Source organism: Triticum dicoccoides, chromosome 2A, assembly GCF_002162155.2.
Source record: "Triticum dicoccoides isolate Atlit2015 ecotype Zavitan chromosome 2A, WEW_v2.0, whole genome shotgun sequence".
Classification (NCBI taxonomy): domain Eukaryota; kingdom Viridiplantae; phylum Streptophyta; class Magnoliopsida; order Poales; family Poaceae; genus Triticum; species Triticum dicoccoides.
The window spans coordinates 653,155,598-653,179,947 of NC_041382.1; the positions used below are offsets into that span (position 1 = coordinate 653,155,598).

Genomic DNA, 24,350 nt, shown 5'->3' on the forward strand with positions numbered 1-24,350 from the left:
CCTAAAGGGCCCTTTGCTCCTCGCGAGTCTGGTGGAACCAGGTCTGCGTCTTAGCAACGCGCGCCTTGAAATCCACCTCCGCCTGGTCCACCGTTGCCATCCTAGACTTAACCTTGTCCAGACGGACACGGTAGAGCGCCTGGAGTTTTCGAAAGTTAGCCCCCATAGCGCGGAAAAGCTGCTCTTCTAGAGAACCGTCACCGCCAATGCCCAGCTCACCGACAACCTCAAGCCCGGTGGCGGCAAGCACCTCGCCGTCAAAGACTTCCCCTTCGGCGGGCGCCCGGGAACTTGACGCCCCTGGGAGGTGGACGAAAAGATCGTCGCCCACCTTCAGATACCTGCCGGGGCCCGAGGTTGAGGAGGAGGGAGGCTGATCATCAACCGCCTCTTCCTCGGCGGTGGCCTTGCCGGCTTCCCCAGCAGGCCCACCGTTGGCGCCCTCGGCAGAAGCCTCCCCGGTCGCCTTGGCGGCCCCCGCCGCGGTGTCCTCGGCATCCTTGGCGGCCTCATCAGCGGCGACCTCGGCAGCGTCCTTGCCGGCCTCCTCAGCAATGTTCCCAGCAACGGTATCCACGTCCTCCATACCTGTTGGAGGAGGGTCTGGGTAGTAATGGGAGCATGGAAGCCAAGAAAAGGATAAGGGAAAAACAGAGACGGAGGACAGGTGACCCACCAGTGCCAGGTTGTGAAGCAGAAGTCCCCTCCCCGCTAGCATCTGGCGCCGTGGCAGAGTCACCAGTGCCCAAGTTCCCCTCTTCCTCCATGGGTGTGGGCTTCGTGCTTGATGCCCTTACCGGGGACGCCCCTCGCGGCGGCGTAGTCGATGGGGGTGGTGTGTTGGGGGTAGCCCTCTGCGGCTCCTCCTGCTGCCGATCCCCTCCTGCAAACCCGGCAAGGTCAACACCATAGCATCGGACGCCTACCACATGTCGAGTAAGAAGAGGGTGACGAACTTACGCTGGGGGCTGTGCCGGGGGCTGCTGTCCGGGCTGCTCAACACCACCAGTGGCATCCTTGAATCTCGAGCTGGGGGTTGACTGCTCACCGAGGCCTTCGCCCTCTTCACCCTCTGGGCCAACGTCTCTGCATCCCTGCAAAAGCAAAAACGGATCAAGATGGGTGGCTTAATTCAAAGGAATGGAAATGACAGTAAGGAATGGAGTACTTACTCGTCATCCACCCCCTCCTCTTCCACCGCTTTCCTCTTCCTCTTCGGGCTGAGAGGCCCGAGATCAAAAGTGACCCCCGTGTCAACATCCGAGTCGACATCTGCCGGAGGAGGCAAAGACGGCGGGGCTTGTGTGCTCCCAAATGATGAAGGGGCTGTTGTCTTCTTCTTCTCAGCAGCCTCCGTCAGCATCTTGGTTGCCGTGGCCCTCGTGTGGCGCCCAGACCCCTCCAGGGTCAATTGAGGCCGCGCAGCCCTGCCGGGCCGGACCGGCTCACCGGAGCCAGCCCGCCATGGGACTCGCCCTCTTCCCATGGTTGGCGTCGAGCCCGCTGCCACGTCCTCCTCCTCCGATGATGACTCGTCGGCCGCGTCTTCGACGAGCGGAGATCCAGTGTCGGCGCTGCTGACCTCCCCGGAGGCCACCGCCCACCGGGTGAGCTCCTCTTCCTCCGTCGCCGTTGCGGCCTTGTCCTCCACGCCCCCGGCGCTGCCGGCCTCCATGGCAAGTTGTGCCTCCCTCGCCCTAGTGGCGATGTAGTCCAGCTCTGCCTGGGTGGTGTCCATGATAAGCCACCGCTCGGCGTCAGCATTGACGTACACCTCGATCAGCATGTCGAAGAATTGCTGCACGTCCTCGTCCTTCGACTCCTCCCAGCTCGGGACAGGGCCGTGCGCATTACAGTCCGGCATCATGGCGATGATCTCGGACCGACGCGAATTGTTGCACAACGGGACCACCCCTGCTGGCAGCTTGAAAAATGGCCCCTTGAGGGCCTTGCCAACCTTTGCGGCAGCCCTCGCGGCCTTGCCGGTCCGCTCAACCTCGCCATCGCGACCCACATCAAGCTGGAAAAGCCGCTGGCAGAAGTGGGCATGCGCCAGCACTATGAAGTTGTGATCGAGGCCGAGGCGAAGTCGCATAATGTCAGCCGGGTTCGTAAAGAGCCAAGCTGGCCTCCCCTTGCTGTGCAACGGGGCGATCTGGCGGCGAATGAAGTCTGCCCCAATCATCTCAAGGGTGAGTCCGGCCTGGGTGAGCCGGAGAATCCTAGTGGTGGCGACGGTGAGCCTCCCATCGGCGGTGTCGACATCGCTCCAATCGCTGCCACGAACCGGTGGCACTCGGCGGACCTTGCAGAATTCCGGCGGGTTTTCATCTTCAATCCAGCACCACCGGCCACGCCATTCCTCCCACCTCTCCTTCATGGCACCGTCCGGGTACGCCCCCTTGGATCTTGGGATCCAGGTGACGCAACCGGAGACGGCTCCTCCCGGCTAGATTCGAGGGAAGAAGTAATGGCGGAAGAGCGTCGTGTTGGGCTGCACCCCGGCAAAGCCTTCGCAAAGATGCGCGAAGAAAGCCATGCACGCCACCGCATTCGGAGTAAAATCCAAGAGGCGAAAGCCGAAGGTGCGCATAATGTCGCAGAAGAAATCAGGGAAAGGGGGCATAACCCGCAAGAAAAGTAATCAACGAAGAAGGAGTACCGATTTGGGGTAGGATCAGCGCAAGCGGCAGGAATGACGCGCGTCGCCGGGTGTCCCGAATCCTCTCCCCCATCTTCACTCCCCATAGGGGCTTGAAGGAGGCCTGGAGCTCTTGAACATCAACCGTCGAGGGGAAGAAGAAGGCGGACTTCTTCCGGTCCCCCGACAGCGCGCTCTCCGGCGGCTCCACCGTCCCGGCGCCCTTAGCCACCCCCTTGCCCTTGGCGAATTTGGGAGCCATGGCGACCAAGAAGTTCAGAGGGCTGAGGAAGGGGGATGACGAAGCAGTGACGGCGGGCGATGGCGGAAGCTTAGGAAGGAAAGAAGAGAGGAAACGGCGGCTCTGAGATTGGAAAAGGCACGAGGAAAGAGGAGAAAGTGAGCAGCCCGCCCGCGGTTATTCCTTTCTTATGGGGGAAAACAACAAGCCGCCTCCTTTCACATTAACTGTGATGCCACGCATGCCCGCGGGAAGCAACCCCATGCATGCCGCCCACGCCACACACGCCTTCCCACGCCGCGCCACACGCGGGAAGCATGGGAAGCGCAGCGCGCGAAGAGACTTACCGCGGTAAAAACCGCCCCGCCTGCCCGCGCATCATTTTTGGGCCTAGCCCAACGACGCGATTGCGCTTACGTGTGGACCAGGCCCGGGGGCTCCCGTCGGTGTACAAAAATAGGGGTACACTTTTTGTACCCCTATAACTATGCACGGGCAGTCTGAGCCACGGGCACCACCACACTGAGCAAGGCAAGGGAGGTGAGCCAAGGTAAGGCCGAAGCTCAGGAGAAGCAGAACGACACCAAGACCAAGACCACAAAGAGCAAAGGGGGCGAAGCGGACCCCCCCCCCCCCGGCAAGATCCTTGCCGGGAGGCAGTTTTAGCAAACCCGGCAAGACCCTTGCCGTGGCAGCTCGCCCCACACCTACGGAGTGAGTCACCCTTGAGTCCACTGCCCCCATGGGGCAAGGATTTGGGAGACATCTCCGTGGTGGCATGCAGATCTTTGTGAAGACATTCAAGATTAGATACACCCTTTAGAAGATGATGATCCTTGGCGGGATCCCAGCCAAGGAGGACCACAAGGCCCCCGTCAAGAGCCTTGCCGGGGATGACAGCAGGCGCCACGGCAAGACCTTTGCCGGGGCCCCGACAAGGCCCTTGCCAAGAACACCCGTAGGGCCACCATCAGGCCCATGCCAGTCAAACCTCCACCACCGTTCGCATGCAGCTGCCGACTCAAACAGCTGGGCAGGCACCTGCGTGGCGGCATGCTGATCTTCGTGGAGACCCACCGCTGCGCCACCTCAGCTTCCTGCCTGCCTACATGGCACCGCGGGCGCCGCTGGCCAGGGCGCGTGTCGACACGAGAGGGAGCAGCAACGGACGAGACAGGGCTCTCCCCCGTCCCCGATAAAGCAAGGACACCTGGGCAAGACGCATTAAATGCGCCTTGTCATGTAATGCGAGGGATAACCTCGCATCATTGTACCCTTTCCACCTCATGTGTGCCACTGTGGCAACCCCTTTTCTATAAAAGGAGGCCCGAGGCGACCAGGAGGAGGATTCGGCTTTTTGGAGCCCCTCACGCCCCATAGCTAGCTCAAGAACACAGATATACAATGCACCAAAGCAAGAGTAGGGTTTTACGCATCCTCGCGGCCCAAACCTGGATAAACGAACTATGTGCTATCTGTTTGATCCGCTCTTCTCACGACCCCGCGCCCCGCAACCGTAGTAGGGATTCTTGTGATCCCATAGGTGTCGTTCCCACCGACAAATGATCATTGAGTTTTATTGCCATTACTTTATTCATGACTTATACATGTTCCTTTGGCTATGAGATTATGCAACTCCCGAATACCGGAGAAACACCTTGTGTGCTATCAAACATCACAACGTAACTGAGTGATTATAAAGATGTTCTACAGGTGTCTCTGATGGTGTTTGTTGAGTTGGCATTGATCGAGATTAGGATTTGTCACTCCGTGTATCGGAGACGTATCTTTGGGCCCTCTCGATAATGCACATCACTATAAGCCTTGCAAGCAATGTGACTAATGAGTTAGTTACAAGATGATGCATTACGGAACAAGTAAAGATACTTGCCGGTAACGAGATTGAACTAGGTATGATGATACCGACGATCGAATCTCGGGCAAGTAACATACCGATGACATAGGGAATGACGTATGTTGTTATGCGGTTTGACCAATAAAGATCTTCGTAGAATATATAGGAGCCAATATGAGTATCTAGGTTCCGCTATTGGTTATTGACCAGAGATGTGTCTCGGTCATGGCTACATAGTTCTTGAACCCGTAGGGTCCGCACGCTTAACGTTCGATGACGATTTGTATTATGAGTTATGTGATTTGATGACCGAAGTTTGTTCAGAGTCCCGGATGAGATCACGTACATGACGAGGACTCTCAAAATGGTCGAGAGGTAAAGATTCATACATTAAAAGGTTGCATTTGGACATCGGAATGGTTCCGGATGATTCGGGTATTTTTCCGGAGTACTAGGAGGTTACCGGAACCCCCCGGGGAAGTTAATGGGCCTTAGTGGGCTTTAGTGGAGAGATGGAAGAAGGGCCACGAGATGGCGCGTGCCTAACCCTGCCCAAACCGAATTGGACAAGGGGTGGGGGCGCGGCCCCCTCCTTCCTTCTCCTTCGCCCCTCCTTCCATTCCCTCTGGTGGAAGAAAGGAAAAGGAGGGGGGCAAATCCTACTTGGACTAGGAGTCCAAGTAGGACTCCCCCCTTGGCGTGCCCCTCCTGGTCGGCCTCCTCTCTCCCTCCCTCCTTTATATACGTGGTCAGGGGCACCCCAATAGGACAACAGACAATCTCTTAGCCATGTGTCGTGCCCCCCTTCACAGTTCAACACCTCGATCATATCATCGTAGTGCTTAGGTGAAGCCCTGCACCGGTAACTTCATCATCATCGTCGCCACGCCGTCGTGCTGACGAAACTCTCCCTTGTCCTTAACTGGATCAAGAGCTCGAGGGACGTCATCATGGTGAACGTGTGTTGAACACGGAGGTGCCGTACATTCGGTACTTGGATCGATTATATCATGAAGATGTTCGACTACATCAACCGCGTTACTAAACGCTTCTGCTTTCGGTCTATGAGGGTACATGGACACACTCTCCCCTCACGTTGCTATGCATCTCCTAGTTAAATCTTGCGTGATCATAGGATTTTTTTGAATTACTACATTTCCCCAACAAAAAGAATTCCTGCTCCCGCCATGTCCTAAAGTTGAATTTCGTTTCCAACCTTGCAAACGAAAACGCTTTTGAGCTTTGTGAGAAAAAACTAGGGAATACTCTCATGTAGTCAGGTGAATGAGCGAGAATACTCTCTCGCTCATTTTTTTTACTTCCCGCTAACTGTATGCAAAACGAAAGTGCTTCTGGACCTTGCGAATGAATCCCGCCATGTTCCAAAGTTGAATTTTGTCTCTAGCTCATTCAGATTTTTTTCACTTCACGCTAACTCCACTAATTATGTCTTTCTATCACGGAGTATTCGCCAGGGGGACCCAATAAGCCCCTACTTGTTCCTATTGTGCACTGAAGGATTGTCAAGTTTGTTGCTTCAAAAGAAGAATTGTGGTGAGCTACAGGTATTTGAAATGGCCGACTTGGTCATCCTATCTCACATCTCCTCTTCGCCAATGCCAGCATCTTCTTTGCCAAGAGTAACACAACGTGGATGCATTGTGTTCAACTTTGGATGTGTACTGCCATGGATCCATGCAGATAATAAATGAGGATAAGTCCTCAATTTTCTTTGGTCATCATTGTCCTGAAGTGGTTAAGATGCGTGTGAAGGCGCACTTGGGAATTCATAATGAAGCCTTTCGTGATTATTACATGGGCATGCCAATTGAACTGGGGTGGTCTACCGTGGCCACTTTCAAGTTATTGATCGATATGGCGTGGCAATGAGTTCACGGTTGTTCTAATCATCCTATATCCCGTGTTGGAAAAGAAACTATGTTGAAATCTATGATACAGGCGATTCCGACATTTGTGATGAGTTGTTTCCAACTTCCTATTTCTATATGTGAGTAGTTTCGTCAACTCATTGCTGATGAATGGTGGGGTAGAGAAGATCGGAGGAAAAAGATGCACTAGCGGTCATGGGAATGGCTCACATTGCCCAAGTCTGTCAGTGGTATGGGCTTACGGAACCTTCCACTGTTCAACCAAGCCATGCTTGGGCGGTAATGTTGGCACCTACTCACGGAGCCGGAGTCTCTCTATGCGCAAGTTCTGTTGAGAAGTTATTTTCCTCTGATTTTTGGAATGCATTGGCACCCCGTTCATATTCATATACTTGTCATGGTATACTATTTGACCAGAAACTTCTAAAGCAAGGTGTCTCATGGGACATTGGGGATGGCAAGAAAATTCGCATTTTATCTTACCATTGGATCACCACCATATTTGCTCCAACCTATCTCTCTTATTCCAGCTACAGCAATTATCAAATGGTGTGGGTGACTTGTAGTGTGTGGATTGTGCATTGATTCGTCGTGTGTATGCCCATGCTCATTGTCTAACGGAAGTGTTGTGCAGACGATCTGCCCCTGCATGATTTGTAGCAAATGGGATTAGGAGCCACACAGATTAGAAAACGAGATAATCCAATGGTATAGGTGAGTTGTAGTGTGTGGATCGTGCATTGATTCGCCGGGTGTATAGCCGTGCTCATTGTCTAACGGAAGTGTTGTGCAGACGATCTGCTCCTACATGATTTGCAACCGATGGGATTAGGAACCACACATATAAGAAAATGAGATGATCCAATGGTGTAGGTGACATGTGGTGTGTGGATCGTGCATTGATTTGTCGTGTGTATCGCTGTGCTCATTGTCTAATGAAAGTGATGTGCAGACGATCTGCTCCTGCACAATTTGCAGCCGATGAGACTAGGAGCCACACTAATTAAAAACGAGGTAATCCAATGATGTAGGTGACTTGTAGTGTGTGGATCGTGCATTGATTCGTCGTGTGTATACCCATGCTCATTGTGAAAGTGTTGTGTAGGCTGCTCTGCATGATTTGCAGTCGATGAGATTAGGAGCCACATAGATAAGAAAACAAGATAATCCAATGGTGTAGGTGACTTGTAGTGTGTGGATCACGCCTTGATTCGTCGTGTGTACAACCGTGCTCATTGCGTAAGAGCATCTACAACCGAACCTCTCAAACACTCGCGCAGGCCGTTAGTCACTGACCGGTCACAAAAAACTCACCCAATCGAAGCTCTCAGACTGCAGACGCCCAGCTGACTGGCACCCCTCATATCCAGCCCAAATATATGGCAAATATGAGGCAGCCCGGGCGCGTCCGCCACATCATCCCAGCCCACCGCTGGCCCACCCCGAGACTCATCATCCCGGCGCGTCTTGTAGTTGATAAAGAGATTCGGTTTCTCCGGTCGATGACTCATCATCGGAACAAACGACGGTCTCGCCGCGAGATTCCGATCCATCCTCATAACTTCCTCCATGGATGACTCCCACGAAGGCACGCTTCATGGCCGGTTTTACCCGGGCGGATCGCGCACGTTGAGCCGTCTCGACGAGGTCGGTGCAGATGTCCGGCTCAGGGCCCGGTTCACCGATCTTGCCAATGAAAACGTGAATGCCACCAAAGGGGACCCGGTACCCGTACTCAACTGAGCCGGCCTCGGGGCCCCAGCCTGCGTCGTCGATGTAGAGCTTGCCGCGACGACTCTTAGTCATCCGGCCTACAACATAGCCCTCGAGTCCTTCAAAGCGGCCCTCCAAGAACCTGAAACCATCATGCGATAGCCCCACGGTGGGCGCCAACTGTCGTGGTTTTGTCACGGCAGATGTCCTAGAGAAAGGACTTATTCGTGGAGCCATCGCGATGGGTTAGCTTGAAGGGGTTAAAGTGGACACAGGGACGCAAGAGTTTATACTAGTTCGGCCCCTTCGATGAAGGTAAAAGCCTACGTCTAGTTGTGATAGAATTGATGGGGTTTCGATGACTAGGGAGCAAACAAGCTTCGCCTATGTCTCGAGTTGTTGTCTGTTGACCTTGAACCGTCGCCGGGTCGTCCCCTTATATACACGGGTGACGCCCGTCGGTTCACAGAGTCCCAACACCAGTCGATATTCGTATCCAGGTTGGTCTCTCCTTATTCCTAACTTATAATACAAGTTTATATACAAATACCGGTTTACAGCAACAAGTCTTGAACCGACTACGGGCCTTAGGCCCTCATCTGGCTTCTTGGGCTTTAGCACTCTTGAACTACTGATGAAGTTGACCCGGCCCAAATAGGCCGGTTTACGCCCAGCAGTAATATCCCCAACAAGAGGCATATTCATCGTGCTCTTTTCTAATATTCTTGTTTAATTAAAAAAACGCTGGTTAAAAGTATGTGTTCATGTCCAAAATATATTCTTCACAAAAGAAAGAATAGTAAACCCTGATTAATCTAGATTAACTGTCAAATATACATAAAGTGCATCTATCACTTTGAAGTTACTTCCTCCAAAGTGAACTACTGATTCAGTCAGCAGAGATATTCCACTTTAATAATAGCCATTTAAATATGGGAAACATTTGTAATCAAACGACCGGCTGAGTTTCGGTGGGTCACGTTGTTGACCACGCACTCATACCCCCAGGCCCACACAGAGCGCAAATTTATTTTCTTCTTCCTCGAGCAGGTTGTTTTTTGCTGGAACCACGGCTGCCCGGCGAGATGGCAAGCAGCGAAGACGGCGAGATTCAAGGCCGGCTGTCTTGCTCAGGGTAATCAGTCCGGGGTCGCTCGCTCGGAGTAATGGGCACGGACCTGGGGACGGACGTGTCACTCAGGAAGAAGTGAAAGGCGAGGGACAGGGGAGAAGATATTTGGAATAGGTCGAACAGCTGTGTTGCGCTGCATCGGGTGGTTGGGGCACGACCGGCCCAACTGTTGGGCTGGCGCGCCAGCGCCTAGTAGTCGCCTTTAAATATTTACACCAGAGAACTGATATATCCTGTATTATAAATATAGAACTGCCATGAAAGTGGGGAAACATCTTGGTCTACAGAGTTCATGAACCTGCAGTGCTCCCTGCCTCCACAGTGGTACGACTCAGATGGGTTGGGACACCCTGGGGTGGGCAGACTGATGGATCAACATGGCATGAAGAGGAGGCTCTTTCCATTGCAACACACAGGAATTACACCAATCTAACTATGCAAAAATACTAAGACCGGCGATATGAAGATAAGACATATAGGAAGGTTGGTAAGCGGGTTGCCCATTGGAGCAGGCAGGCCGACCAGATTTCCTTCCATGTTGGTTTGACTACAGCCGAAACTGGCAAGCAAAACAAGGGTACAAAGAACCCTAGCCTTGGTACAATGCAGCCTAGATTAACATGTTTTAATATGTACTAGTACTAACATTAAATGGTTATGGATTGGTGAGCTATCAGACTGCTTTCTAGGCAAATGCATCTCCATAAGAATGAAGCAATGTAAGCTACTCAGAACCCAGTGCTTATCTTCATCCATGAGCGAGTAGTCGGCGCTGCTCCCGTCGTCGCCGGCCACCGAGGCCCCGGGCGCGCTCGCCCTCGCCTCTCATGGCCTCGGTTGCGAGCACCCGCAACCGTGAACCCGGCGCCCGCAAGGCCCTGGGCCACTTACACGCGGGCCCCAGCGCCCAGAACGTCTATTAAAAAAAGAAAAGGGAAAAAATTATTAAATAAAATTAATTAATTAATTAATTAATTAAAGAAATAATTAACTTAATTAATTTTGATTAATTAAATTAAACAACTAATTAAACTAATTAAACGTTAGTTACCTAATTAACCTGATTAGTTAATTACTTAATTAATCAATGACAGTGGGACCCACCTCCTAATTAACCCAGATTAGGTTAATTAATGTGGCTAATTAAAATGGGTCACTGACAGGTGGGACCCACCTGTCAGGTTGACCAGGTCAACTGCTGACGTCATGCTGACGTCAGCAAACACTATTCTGGATAATGTTGGTTTAAATAATTAAATAAATCCTAAAAATGATTTAAATCTTTAATTAATATAAAATAAACCGTAGCTCAGATGAAAAAACTTTGTACATGAAAGTTGCTCGGAACGACGAGACGAACCTGGATACGCAGCCCGTTCATCCGCCACGCATCCCTAACCTATCGAACACGCAACTTTCCCCCTCCGATTCATCTGTCCGAAAAGCAAAACACCGGGGATACTTTCCCGGATGTTTCCCCCCTTCACCGGTATCACCTCATACCGCGATAGGGCACCCCTAGCACCGCTACTTGCCATGTCATGCATCGTCATGCTTTTGTTTGCATTATATTTATTGTTTCTTCCCCCTCTTCTCTCGCTAGACACTGAGACCGACGCCGCTGCTACCCAGTACGATTATGGTGTTGACGACCCCTCTCTCTTGCCAGAGCAACCAGGCAAGCCCCCCTTGATCACCAGATATCGCCTACTCTTCTCTATACTGCTTGCATTAGAGTAGTGTAGCATGTTACTGCTTTCCGTTAATCCTATTCTGATGCATAGCGTGTCCTTGCTACTACTGTTGTTACCTTTACCTGCAATCCTAATGCTTAGTATAGGATGCTAGTTTATCATCCGTGGCCCTACATTCTTGTCCGTCTGCCATGCTATACTATCGGGTCATGATCACCCAGGAAGTGATCACGGGTATATACTTATACATATATACATGCTATACATGTGGTGATTAAAGTCGGGTTGGCTCGTAGGAGTACCCGCGAGTGATTCCGATGTTGGGGGCTGAAGGGGCAGGTGGCTTCATCCCGATAGAGGTGGGCCTGAGATCCCGAAGGCCCCAGACTGTCACTTTGTGGCAGAGCGACAGGGCAGGTTGAGACCACCTAGGAGAGAGGTGGGCCTGGCCCTGGTCGGCATCTGTGGTTATTTCAAAATAACACGCTTAACCTTGGTATTTGATCTGAGTCTGGCTACTGGCCTATACGCACTAACCATCTACGCGGGGACAGTTATGGGCACTCGACGTCGTGGTATCAGCCGAAGCCTTCGTGACGTCAGCGAGTGAGCGGCGCACGTCGGGTTGGACCGCGTAACGCAACTTCCTCTGTAATGGAGGTTGCTAGGTCTGCTCTCCGGCCACGTACGCAGCGTGCAGGTGTGCAATGGGCGATGGGCCCAGACCCCTGCGCCATAGGATTTAGACCAGCGTGCTGACCTCTCTGTTGTGCCTAGGTAGGGTTGCGACGTGTTGATCTTCCAAGGCCGGGTATGACCCAGGAAAGTGTGTCCGGCCAAAGGGGATCGAGCGTGTTGGGAAATGTGGTGCACCCCTGCAGGGAAGTTGATCTATTCGAATAGCCGTGTCCCTCGGTAAAAAGACGACCCGGAGTTGTACCTTGACCTTATGACAACTAGAACCGGATACTTAATAAAACACACCCTTCCAAGTGCCAGATACAACCGGTGATTGCTCTCTCACAGGGCGACGAGGGGAGGATCAACGGTTAGGATTATGCTACACGATGCTACTTGATGAACTTGCCATCTACTCTCTTCTCCTGCTGCAAGATGGAGGTTACCAGAAGCATAGTCTTCGATAGGACTAGCTATCCCCCTCTTATTCTGGCATTCTGCAGTTCATTCCACATATGATAGCCTTTTCCATTTGATACCCATGCATACATATGTAGTGTAGATCCTTGCTTGCGAGCACTACTTTGGATGAGTACTCACGGTTGCTTTGCTCCCCCTTTTTCCCCTTTCTATACTCGATTGTTGCGACCAGACGTTGGAGCCCGGGAGCCAGACGCCACCGTCGACGACTACTACTACTACTCGGGAGGTGCCTACTACTACGTGCAGCCCGCTGATGACGACCGGGAGTAGTTTAGGAGGATCTCAGGCAGGAGGCCTGCGCCTCTTTCGATCTGTATCCCAGTTTGTGCTAGCCTTCTTAAGGCAAACTTGTTTAACTTATGTTTGTACTCAGATATTGTTGTTTCCGCTGACTCGTCTATGATCGAGCTCTTGTATTCGAGCCTTCGAGGCCTCTGACTTATAATATGATGCTTGTATGACTTATTTTATTTGTAGAGTTGTGTTGTGATATCTTCCCGTGAGTCCCTGATCTTAATCGTACACGTTTGCGTGTATGATTAGTGTACGGTCAAATCGGGGGCGTCACATGATGATACCGACGATCGAATCTCGGGCAAGTAACATACCGATGACATAGGGACGTATGTTGTTATGCCGTTTGACCGATAAAGATCTTCGTTGAATATATAGGAGCAAATATGAGTATCTAGGTTCTGCTATTGGTTACTGGCCAGAGATGTGTCTCGGTCATGTCTACATAGTTCTCGAACCCGTAGGGTCCGCGCGCTTAACGTTCGATGACGATTTGTATTATGAGTTATGTGATTTGATGACCGAAGTTTGTTCAGAGTCCCGGATGAGACCACGGACATGACGAGGACTCTCAAATGTCGAGAGGTAAAGATTCATACATTGAAAGGTTGCATTTGGGCATCGGAATGGTTCCGAATGATTCGTGTATTTTTCCGGAGTACCGGGAGGTTACCGGAACCCCCTGGGGAAGTTAATGGGCCTTAGTGGGCTTTAGTGGAGAGAGGGAAGAAGGGCCACGAGATGGCGCGTTCCTAACCCCTGCCCAAACCGAATTGGACAAGGGGTGGGGGCGCGGCCCCCTCCTTTCTTCTCCTTCTCCCCTCCTTCCATTCCGTCCGGTGGAAGAAAGGAAAAGGAGGGGGCGAATCCTACTTGGACTAGGAGTCCAAGTAGGACTCCCCCCTTGGCGCACCCCTCCTGGTCGGCCTCCTCTCTCCCTCCCTTCTTTATATACGTGGCCAGGGGGCACCCCAATAGGACAACAGACAATCTCTTAGCCGTGTGTCGTGCCCCCTTCCACAGTTCAACACCTCGGTCATATCATCGTAGTGCTTAGGTGAAGCCCTGCGCCGGTAACTTCATCATCACCGTCGCCACGCCGTCGTGCTGACGAAAATCTCCCTCATCCTCAACTGGATCAAGAGCTCGAGGGACGTCATCGTGCTGAATGTGTGTTGAACACGGAGGTGCCGTACATTCGTACTTGGATCGATTAGATCGTGAAGACATTCGACTACATCAACCGCGTTACTAAACACTTCTGCTTTCGGTCTATGAGGGTACGTGGACACACTCTCCCCTCACGTTGCTATGCATCTCCTAGTTAAATCTTGCGTGATCATAGGATTTTTTTTGAATTACTACATTTCCCCAACAGAAAGAATTCCTGCTGCCGCCATGTCCCAAAGTTGAATTTCGTTTCGAACCTTGCAAACAAAAGCGCTTTTGAGCTTCGTGAGAAAAAACTAGGGAATACTCTCATGCAGTCAGGTGAATGAGCGAGAATACTCTCTCGCTCATTTTGTTTTTTTACTTCCCGCTAACTGCATGCAAAACTAAAGCGCTTCTGGACCTTGCGAATGAATCCCGCCATGTTCCAAAGTTGAATTTTGTCTCTCGCTCATTCAGATTTGTTTCACTTCACGCTAACTCCATTAATTATGTCTTTCTATCACGGGGTATTCGTCAGGGGGACCCAATAAGCCCCTACTTGTTCCTGTTGTGCACTGAAGGATTGTCAAGTTTGTTGCTTCAAAAGAAGAATTGTGGCGAGCTACAGGTATTTGAAATGGCCGACTTGGTCATCCTATCTCACATCTCCTCTTCGCCGATGCCAGCATCTTCTTTGCCAAGAGTAACACAACCTGGGTGCATTGTGTTCAACTTTGGATGTGTACTGCCATGGATCCATGCAGATAATAAATGAGGATAAGTCCTCGATTTTCTTTGGTGAAGCGATTAAGATGCATGTGAAGGCGCACTTGGGAATTCAAAATGAAGCCTTTCATGATTATTACCTGGGCATGCCAACTGAACCGGGGTGGTCTACTGTGGCCACTTTCAAGTTCTTGATCGATATGGCGTGGCAGTGAGTTCACGGTTGTTCTAATCGTCCTATATCCCGTGTTGGAAAAGAAACTATGTTGAAATCTGTGATACAGGCGATTCCGACATTTGTGCTGAGTTGTTTCCGAATTCCTATTTCTATATGTGAGTAGTTTCGTCAACTCATTGCTGATGAATGGTGGGGTAGAGAAGATGGGAGGAAAAAGATGCACCAGCGGTCATGGGAATGGCTCACATTGCCCAAGTCTCTCAGTGGTATGGGCTTACGAAACCTTCCACCGTTCAACCAAGCCATGCTTGGGCGGCAATGTTGGCACCTACTCACGAAGCCGGAGTCTCTCTATGCGCAAGTTCTGTTGAGAAGTTTTTTCCTCTGATTTTTGGAATGCATTGGCACCCCGTTCATCTTCATATACTTGTCATGGTATACTATTTGACCGGAAACTTCTAAAGCAAGGTGTCTCATGGGACATTGGGGATGGCTAGAAAATTCGCATTTTATCTTACCATTGGATCACCACCATATTTGCTCCAACCTATCTCTCTTATTCTAGCTACAGCAATTATCGAATGGTGTGGGTGACTTGTAGTGTGTGGATTGTGCATTGATTCGTCATGTGTATACCCATGCTCATTGTCTAACGAAAGTGTTGTGCAGACGATTTGCCCCTGCATGATTTGTAGCCGATGGGATTAGGAGCCACACAGATTAGAAAACAAGATAATCCAATGGTATAGGTGAGTTGTAGTGTGTGGATCGTGCATTGATTCGCCGGGTGTATAGCCGTGCTCATTGTCTAACGGAAGTGTTGTGCAGACGATCTGCTCCTACATAATTTGCAGCCGATGGGATTAGGAACCACACATATAAGAAAATGAGATGATCCAATGGTGTAGGTGATATGTAGTGTGTGGATCATGCATTGATTTGCCGTGTGTATCGCCGTGCTCATTGTCTAATGAAAGTGATGTGCAGACGATCTGCTCCTGCACAATTTGCAGCCGATGAGACTAGGAGCCACACTAATTAAAAAACGAGATAATTCAATGATGTAGGTGACTTGTAGTGTGTGGATCGTGCATTGATTCATCGTGTGTATACCCATGCTCATTGTGAAAGTGTTGTGTAGGCTGCTCTGCATGATTTGCAGCCGATGAGATTAGGAGCCACACAGATAAGAAAACGAGATAATCCAATGGTGTAGGTGACTTGTAGTGTGTGAATCACGCCTTGATTCATCATGTGTACAACCGTGCTCATTGCGTAAGAGCATCTACAGCCGAATCTCTCAAACACTCGGGCAGGCCGTCTAGTGACTGGCCGGTCCTAAAAAACTCACCCAGCCAAAGCTCTCAAACTGCAGACGCCCAGGCTAACTGGCACCCCTCATATCCAGCCCAAATATATGGCAAATATGAGGCAGCCCGGGCGCGTCCGCCATGTCATCCCGGCCCACCGCTGGCCCACCCCGAGACCATAAAATCCTCGTCCGAAGCAAACCCTAGCTCACTTCCCTCCGCTTCGCTCCATTCCCCGAAGCTCCCCTTTCACCAATTCGTTCAATTGTCAACTAGCATGTCAAGCACCGACAATGACTCTAATTGTCAACGGGATGAGTCGACGATCCGTAGCGGGCTCGAGCGCTCACGGGTCAATATAGGCAACAGTTCCAGGTCCAGTGCGACACCTCCTGTCACCCTTCGCCGCAACGCCAACGTCGGCCCTCCCGCCCCGCGCATGGATCTGTGCAGCCTGCCCAATCGGCTCTGCCCATCCAACGACCTCTTGCACCATCAGCCGCTGCTCCATGCAGGCAGCATGAGTGCCCGCTCCACCGACGCTGCGGCTGTGGACTCCAGAGTTAGAGGCACTGCGCAACCCACCGTGAGAGGTAGAGGGGGAGATGGGGGCAGGTTATCTGTGCAGCCTGCCCAATCGGCTCTGCCCATCCAACGGCCTCCTCCACCATCAATCGTTGTTCCACGCAGGCAGCATGAGTGCCCGCTCCACCGACGCTGCGACTGTGGACTCCAGAGTCAGAGGCACACGCAGGCCACCGTGAGAGGTAGAGGGGGAGATGGGGGCAGGTTAGACGCGACTGCGCAATCCGCCCACCGTCGTCGCATGATCCTTCAGAGCAAAGGTCGACTCCCGACAACTCTGAAGGATCAACACCAAGCAGTTCCAGCCCGACACTAAGCAATCCGAGCAAGAGGCAGCAGCGTAGAGGGCAACAACGGTGGGCAAGCTCAAGCGCAAGCAAGACCGCATTGTTCAGCAATTGCAAGGCTACATCATCATCTTCGATTCCTCTTCCGACAGGATCCAGCTCGACATTGAGCAATCCGAGCAAGGGATGAGGGTAGTGAAGCCAGCAAGGGTGGCCAAGACCGCATCGTCCGACATTTGCAAGGCTGCATCGTCATCTTTGATTCCTCCACCAACAAGTCCGACTCCAACGGCTCCAACGTCGACCCATTCCTGTTGTGGATGCCGACAACAATGCCAACGACCGAAAGGGCAAAGGGCCAGCAAGAAAATGGTGAAGTTGGCCTTGTCCTTTTATATAATCTAACTCTAGTATGTAGTTACAATGTGCAAGATCATTAACTGTGTGTGAATCATGCCCGTTTGGTGATGTTTATGTGAATTATGCTCATTTGGTATCAATTTATATGTCCATTTCTTGTTGATTTTGATCATTTGGTTATCTACATATTACACATTACATGAATTTGTTTGGATATATAGTGTAGACCGATTTAGGTAGTGTCCGGCCACTGTCCACGACACCACTACATTCCACTACAGTCGGCTGGCCTTCATGCCAAGTCTTCCTCCACTGCCAACTCAATGCCGTCATAACCAATTTCAACCAAACTTCAACCTAGTGGTCCACCCAAGTGGTAAAACGAGCACTCAAAGACCTGGCGAATGAGGGCCCACCCCACCCGAGCATTGTCACATATGGGAACTCTGGGCTAAAAACAATCCATGTTTATTGTCCCTATGTTCCTTCTGGGTTGCTAAACTTTGCCTGTCAAAGAACAAAATAAAAAGTTGATGCAGCCATGGTAAGATAGGAACACCTATGGTGTGGGCTTCACTGATATTACAACCAGAAACATCTGAAAACATACATACACGACCACATTTATAATCCCTATTTGCACCTCATGTTGCGAAAGACCTATCCTCGTTTTAAAATAATGAGGATCGATCTCAGATAACCCAGTCAATGAAAGTAGGATTGTTTATCCAATCCAAACTATTTATCAAGGGATGAGGGGAAGAAAGATCAATAGTTGGCCCTATTGTCTGTGTTCGTCCGCAGGCATTCGAGGGGTCAAATTTGTGAAGTCCAACCACATATGCTCGAATGAAAGAATGAAAAGAACGTGCATGGTAGTGAACTTCTCCCAGGAGCCCTCACACCTGAACTGGCCAACGCATTGCTAGTTCGTCATCTGTTTATTTGACTAACTTCTGATGTCGATCCTTTGTTGGCTGAGTGGTGTCAGGCATATTCATCGTGCTCTTTTCTAATATAATTGTTTAATTAAAAAAACGCTGGTTAAAAGTATGTGTTCATGTCCAAAATATCTAAAGTGCATCATTTTGAAGTTTCTTCCTCCAAAGTGAACTGATGATTCAGTCAGCAGAGACATTCCACTTTACAAATAGCCATTTAAATATAGGAAACATTTGTAATCAAACGACCAGCCGAGTAGCGTTGTTCAGGCACACATCCTCGAGCAGGATCGTCGTTTTTTGCTGGAACCACGGCTGCCCGTCGAGAAGGCAAGCGGCGGCAAGACGGCGAGATTCAAGGCCGGCCGTCTTGCTCAGGGGTAATCGGTGCAGGGTCGCTCGCGGCCATAGGACTGCCATGAAACTGGGGGAACATCTTGGTCTTCAGAGTTCATGAACCGGCAGTGCTCCCTGCTTCCACAGTGGTAGGACCCACATGGGTGGGGACACCCTGGGGTGGGCAGACTGATGGGTCAACATGGCATGAAAAGAAGGCTCTTTCCATTGCAACACACGGAATTACACCAATCTAACTATGCAAAAATACCAAGACCAGCGATATGAAGATAAGACATGTAGGAAGGTTGGTAAGCGGGTTGCCCATTGGAGCAGGCAGGCCGACCAGATTTCCTTCCATGTTGGTTTGACTACAGCCGAATCTGGCAAGCAAAACAAGGGTACAAAGAACCCTAGCCTTGGTACAATGCAGCCTAGATTAACATGTTTCAATATGTACTAGTACTAACATTAAATGGTTATGGATTGGTGAGCTATCAGACTGCTTTTTAGGCAAATGCATCTCCATAAGAATGCAGCAATGTAAGCTACTCAGAACCCAGTGCTTATCTTCATTCATGAGAAGGAAAAAAATAATACTGATTGAAAAATACTGCTCAAAAAGATGTTCAATTTGGCCTCAGAATTGCAGAATGACAGCATGGACGCATAGCGCCCAATCAGTCCCGAAAGATGGTATGACTAAAAGTTTTTTCATCACTGGCCAAGCATGAACAATTATTAGATCAGTCCTGAAAGATGTTAACAACAAGTTGCATTTGAAGAATAATGAGAGGAAAATGATTGTTGGCAAAAGAGATTATCAAGCTCAGCCCAACTGCCCACTTTCCTCAAATTAATATAGCAGGAAAAACTTTCGGCAAAAAATGCACAGCAAAAGGCATTTAACCGATACACACTTATCCTGCAAGTGCAACATACAGGCACACATAAAAGTAAATCAGGCACATGGCATGGCACCATTAAACCCATGAATTAACAATAATAGTATAAAATCACAAATCATTATAATCTAGCAGATGCTCAATGAACTAGCACATTGCACAAGAACGAACACCCTGTCGAGAGCAGACAATGACAAAATGCACAATGAAGACAAACATAGAAGAAATTAATGGATCAGACTTCTGGCTTGGAACCCTCTGATAAGGATTACATATGCGCATAGTATAACCATAGTCGATCATTTGGGGAAAGGATCCTCATGTCCATTCAACTTATGATAAATGAAACAAATACAAATCTGAAAGTTAAATAAATAAATTAAGCAAGATGGATCAGACTTCTGGCTTGGAATCCTCTGATAAGGATTACAGTTGCGCACAGTATAATCATAGTCGATCATTCGGGGAAAGGGTCCTCACATCCATTAATTTTCTGAGAGGTTCATTCGATGTTCATTGCTCAGTCATATGATATGTCATCTCATGGACGCCAGAGGCGTCTCTGAAGTCTGACATGCGAAAATTCATAATTCATCATCGCATTGACATGGATCTTCGAAATAAAATGGGAAAAAGATAGCAGATCTAAAGACAAAAAGAGGGATCAGAAGTCTATTAAGGATGGTAATCAATCACTGTAAATCAGAAACACGGACCAACTTTTCTTCATCACATCCCACTTATAAAGAAACGAAAAACAAGATTGAAAACTCGCATTGGCAGAGAGATCATCAGAGACTTAAATACTAAGAATCAGATCATGGATCATATTGTTGCAGTATTTGCTCATCCTTTGATACATGCGCCATGGCGACAGTGCAAAAAACGAGAAAATCTACAGAAACAATCAAACCAAACACGTCGTAGACTGACAATAGCGAAGAACCAACACCGCGGACCCGATTGGCACTGGGAGCCGAGGAGAGGTGGCGGCTACTGGATGCAGTCGACGGCCGACGCCGCCAGTTGTGCCTGCTCTGCAACCCTCGCCCGATCTCGTGTTTATAAAGGCGTGCGGCGAGGAAACCCTAAGAGGCCGCGACTGTCCAATAGGGCCGGACCGCTCTATTTAGAACAATGGGCCGGGCCAATTTATGGCACGATTCGGTCGAGGTCAAGAAGTTTCCGGAATTCCACTAGGTTTCCAGAAGAATCGATTTGAACTAAAAATAAACACGATGATGAAGGAGTCTGGATTTTAAAATTAAAATCCTGGCCTGGTACGATGTGGTCTATAGAGTCGAAGCGATTTGCTGATAGACCCCTTTTGAGTTTTGATCATACGGGAGTCGAACAAATTACACTTCTATGTGGTCCGGAAAAACTTCCACGTGCTCACAGAGTGCACGCTATAGCTTACAACCTGGGCGCTGTGGCACCAAGCGAACAACAAAGGAAGCACGCCCCTTAGGAGCACTCTCAAACGGCAGGCGGTACCCACTGAAGCGGGGAGAGAGGGCTCCCGTAAAAAGGGGATCTGGCGATTGCCAGGGCGATACGCCGGCGCTGCCGGCGCTGAAGGATGGCTATGACGCCGGCCAAGGTGGCCCGTGGGGCTGACCATGGGCGGTGGTCGGAAGGCGGTGGCCTCTCCCCCCAAGAGTGGCGCACCATCAAGCGGCGTAGGGTCGAGCTCCTCCGTCGCGCGAAGGACCCGGAGGCCTGTCTGAGGCGACTGAGGGAGCGGGCGGCGGAGTTCTTGGGAGGTGGATCCAAGTCCTTTAAGGATGCTGAGAAAGAGATTAAGGAGAGTCCATCGGTGGAGGAGTCGCTGATTCCGTTGGCTCCCAATGCTCTCCCACCAAATCTGGAGATTAATGGAGTAAAACGGAAAGGAATTCTTACGGGTGAGTCAATTCGAAAGTTCAATGGGAGGTTTCTCACCGGTGATTATGCCTGTATTACATCCGATTTGGGAATTATTCGTGTGGATTATGAGGCGGAATTTGGGGGCGGGGGGGGTATTTGAGTGGCCAGTCTAGAAGCCCTGTTCTTCGTCTCTGTTCGACTTCGCCCCTTTCGTCTGTCTGGGTGTTTTCCCCTCTAACAAAAATCCAGAATTCCATGTCGAGCCATGATGAGCCCATCCAGGACACCCCTTGTTTGACTGTTCGAGAAGAAGGGCCAAGTGGGGAAACTACACCGATCATGCGTCCGACGCCAGCAACCAGTATGGTGTCCGATGGTGCAGGAGTGCTGGAGAGTCAGGAGGCAGGTGCAGCTATGGGCATGGACCTTGTCAATCAGGGGGGGCTGGAGTGTGCCCCCGTCCCTGGGGAAGGATGCCTCGGGCTCCAGGACGCCCTGCAAGCGCGAAGGTGGAGCTCGTCCTGTGTTGACCACCCCGGAAGCCACAATCGGCTTCATCGCTCCAGGGGCTACTCCGCCTCTGCAGCGAGCCGGTAAGGCGGTTGCTTTCGCGTCCCCGGATGAGGAAGATGCCCCAGTCATCATCGACTTCGCGGCAGCCCGGCGCTCCACTGCGGGGAGGCTGCTCGTCGGACGACTCCTCTCGTCGTACCCTGCTGACCCCGACGCCATCGTCCGTGATCTCAGGGGACCATGGCGGATCCGTGGCGAGGTGACGGTCCAGCGGGTAGTAAGCGGAGACGGCAGGTTCATCCTACACTTTGTGCGGGAGGGTGATAGGCTCCATGTGCTTAGGGCTGGGTCGTGGCACTACCACAATGACGGAGTCATCTTCGCGCCTTTCGACGGTACAGTCAATGCAAGTGATGTCCGTCTCGACTCCATCCGAGTGTGGGCGCAGATTCAGGGGCTCCCGTACGAACTCAAGTCGGAGGAGATGGGCAGGGAGTTGGGAAAGAAGCTGGTTACCGTCATCGCCGTCGCCCATAAGAACAAGCTGATCGTTGATAAGCACCTCCGCGTGCGTGTTGACATGCCGGTACATCGTCCCATCAAGTCATACATCACTGCCACCCCAGCTGGAACTTCCAATGTTCTGAAGTACTTCGTAAAATATGAAAAACTCCCAAACTTCTGTTTTTGTTGTGGACTGCTGGGTCATACCACAGAGAAGTTTTGCAGCATTCCTAAGGAGCAGCGTACAGCGGTCTTCTCCTCCGACATCAAGGCCCTCCCAATCTGGAAAGAGAGAAGCCTCAATAGTTTAGCGCAGTCTTTGGGTCCGGTGCGCCGTTCTTTGGAGTTTGAAGGAATGTTGGCACCTGGGGAGTTGGAGAAAGAAGAAGAGACTGAGAAGCTCCAAGCCAAGGTCCCGGATGTGGTCATCAATGTGGTGACTACGGCCGTCAAGCAGCTTATGGTTTCTCCAGTGGGAGAGACCTCTAACACTGCGGCTGGCCGGGAGACGTCGGGCATGAACTCTGCTCCTGTTGAACAGTACGTTGCGGGGGCAATTGTCCCTTCTGCTAGGAATCCCGCGGTGAGGGGACAGGCTGCGGACAACTCGCCTGGCCAGGAGGGCCGTGGGCATACTGAAGCTGCTGGCGTGCTTGTGGGGATGGCTGATGCTGTCATTCCCACGGCAGGAGAGGCCACTCATGTGGGTAGAGCTAATCTGGTGAGGGCGGCTGATATTGTCACTCCCGTGGCTATAGCAGCCCCGGGAAGTGCCACTGTTGTTGGCCTTTCAGCAGCCCAACACGTCGGCTCACTCATCTTTGGTGCTAGGCCTGGCCAGGTGGGCCAGGCTCGCCTTCTGCTTGGGGCTGCTGGAGCTCCAGCAAGCTACAAGTACATCTCTGTCAAGCCGTCACGCCACTATGAATCTTCATCGAGCCGTTGGAAGAGGATGCACAGAGAAGAAAGGGAAGTGTTTGAAGCAGTGAGAAGCATTGGAGTAACAATTTTTTTCTTAAATGCTCATGCTAATCAGACCATTTGTGGAGAAATGCCCAGTCCCAAAGGAGCATCTGCTATGCAGGAACGCGATCGCGATTCAGGGAGAAAGAGAAGGGTTGGTGCCTACAGGAAGCGATTTGGTCTTCTCTTTTGAAAACAATAGTGCTGAAAGTATGGGGTACACTAATGATGAGATTAGTATCTCCTGCAAGCGTGTGTGTATGGAACGGGTTGAAACTGTAATAGGTGTAGATGGTTTGGTCAAGCATGTCACAGAAGAGGTGGAGGATGGGGAAGAGGAGTACATAGAGAAAAGACGTGAATCTGTTGGGGAGGAGAAAGGCGCTGGGGAAGGACAAAGCAGGATTATTTCTGCTGAGGGCACCTTGGTGGATCCAGGATCGGCGGGCTCTGCGCTGGAGCCTGTCCGGGAACAATGAAAATCGTCGGTTGGAACTGCCGTGGGATGAACTCTCAGGCGGCAGTTCGGTCGCTCTTGGATCTCCAAGAGTAGGTTAGGACAAATATCTTGTTTTTGGCTGAGGCACATCTTGATAAGAATAAAGCGGAGAGTCTCCGCTATAAATTAGGTTTTCAATTTTTATTAGTTCATGAAAGTAGTGATGGTCGTTCCAGGGGTCTTGTAATGTTCTGGAATGTGATAATAAAGTTGAGTTTGAATATGTGTCACCCAACTGTATAGATATGGTTTTTGTGTCTAGTGATAATGTGAAGTGGAGGCTAACTGGTTTCTATGGTGAGCCAGCTTGGGAGGACCGCCACTTGTCTTGGTCTTGTTTAAGAGACCTTCACCGGCAGCATCAGATGCCCTGGATAGTACTAGGTGATTTCAATGAGATTAAGCTGAATTCAGAAAAAGAGGGAGGAACCCCCCCCCCCCCAGTGCATATGCTTAAGGCGTTTAGAGACTGTTTAGATGACTGCGAGCTTCAGGATATGGACTATATTGGGGATAAATACACCTGGAGACGCGCTGATGTTCGTGAACGATTGGATCGTGCTGTGTGTAATAGTCAATGGACTTTAGATTATCCCAATGCT

At 50.6% G+C, this 24,350-nt stretch overlaps 7 non-coding genes and 1 pseudogene across 7 annotated transcripts; all 8 read right to left on the reverse strand.

Annotated features, from left to right (window-relative positions):
* Positions 1 to 10,141: 10,141 nt before the first annotated feature.
* On the reverse strand, positions 10,142 to 10,227 carry LOC119360000. The gene has a single exon (XR_005172779.1). It is a non-coding gene; the product is annotated as a small nucleolar RNA snoR118 (small nucleolar RNA).
* Positions 10,228 to 18,989: 8,762 nt separating this feature from the next.
* On the reverse strand, positions 18,990 to 19,075 carry LOC119360001. Its single transcript, XR_005172780.1, has one exon. It is a non-coding gene; the product is annotated as a small nucleolar RNA snoR118 (small nucleolar RNA).
* Positions 19,076 to 19,130: 55 nt separating this feature from the next.
* LOC119359880 lies at positions 19,131 to 19,222 on the reverse strand. The gene has a single exon (XR_005172709.1). It is a non-coding gene; the product is annotated as a small nucleolar RNA SNORD96 family (small nucleolar RNA).
* Positions 19,223 to 19,282: 60 nt separating this feature from the next.
* LOC119360003 lies at positions 19,283 to 19,427 on the reverse strand. Its single transcript, XR_005172781.1, has one exon. It is a non-coding gene; the product is annotated as a small nucleolar RNA snoR135 (small nucleolar RNA).
* Positions 19,428 to 19,630: 203 nt separating this feature from the next.
* Positions 19,631 to 19,728, reverse strand: LOC119359898. Its single transcript, XR_005172730.1, has one exon. It is a non-coding gene; the product is annotated as a small nucleolar RNA Z103 (small nucleolar RNA).
* Positions 19,729 to 19,788: 60 nt separating this feature from the next.
* Positions 19,789 to 19,886, reverse strand: LOC119359897. Its single transcript, XR_005172729.1, has one exon. It is a non-coding gene; the product is annotated as a small nucleolar RNA Z103 (small nucleolar RNA).
* A 27-nt stretch (positions 19,887 to 19,913) lies between these two features.
* On the reverse strand, positions 19,914 to 20,006 carry LOC119359915. The gene has a single exon (XR_005172741.1). It is a non-coding gene; the product is annotated as a small nucleolar RNA R64/Z200 family (small nucleolar RNA).
* Positions 20,007 to 20,186: 180 nt separating this feature from the next.
* LOC119359900 lies at positions 20,187 to 20,260 on the reverse strand (annotated as a pseudogene).
* Positions 20,261 to 24,350: the final 4,090 nt, after the last annotated feature.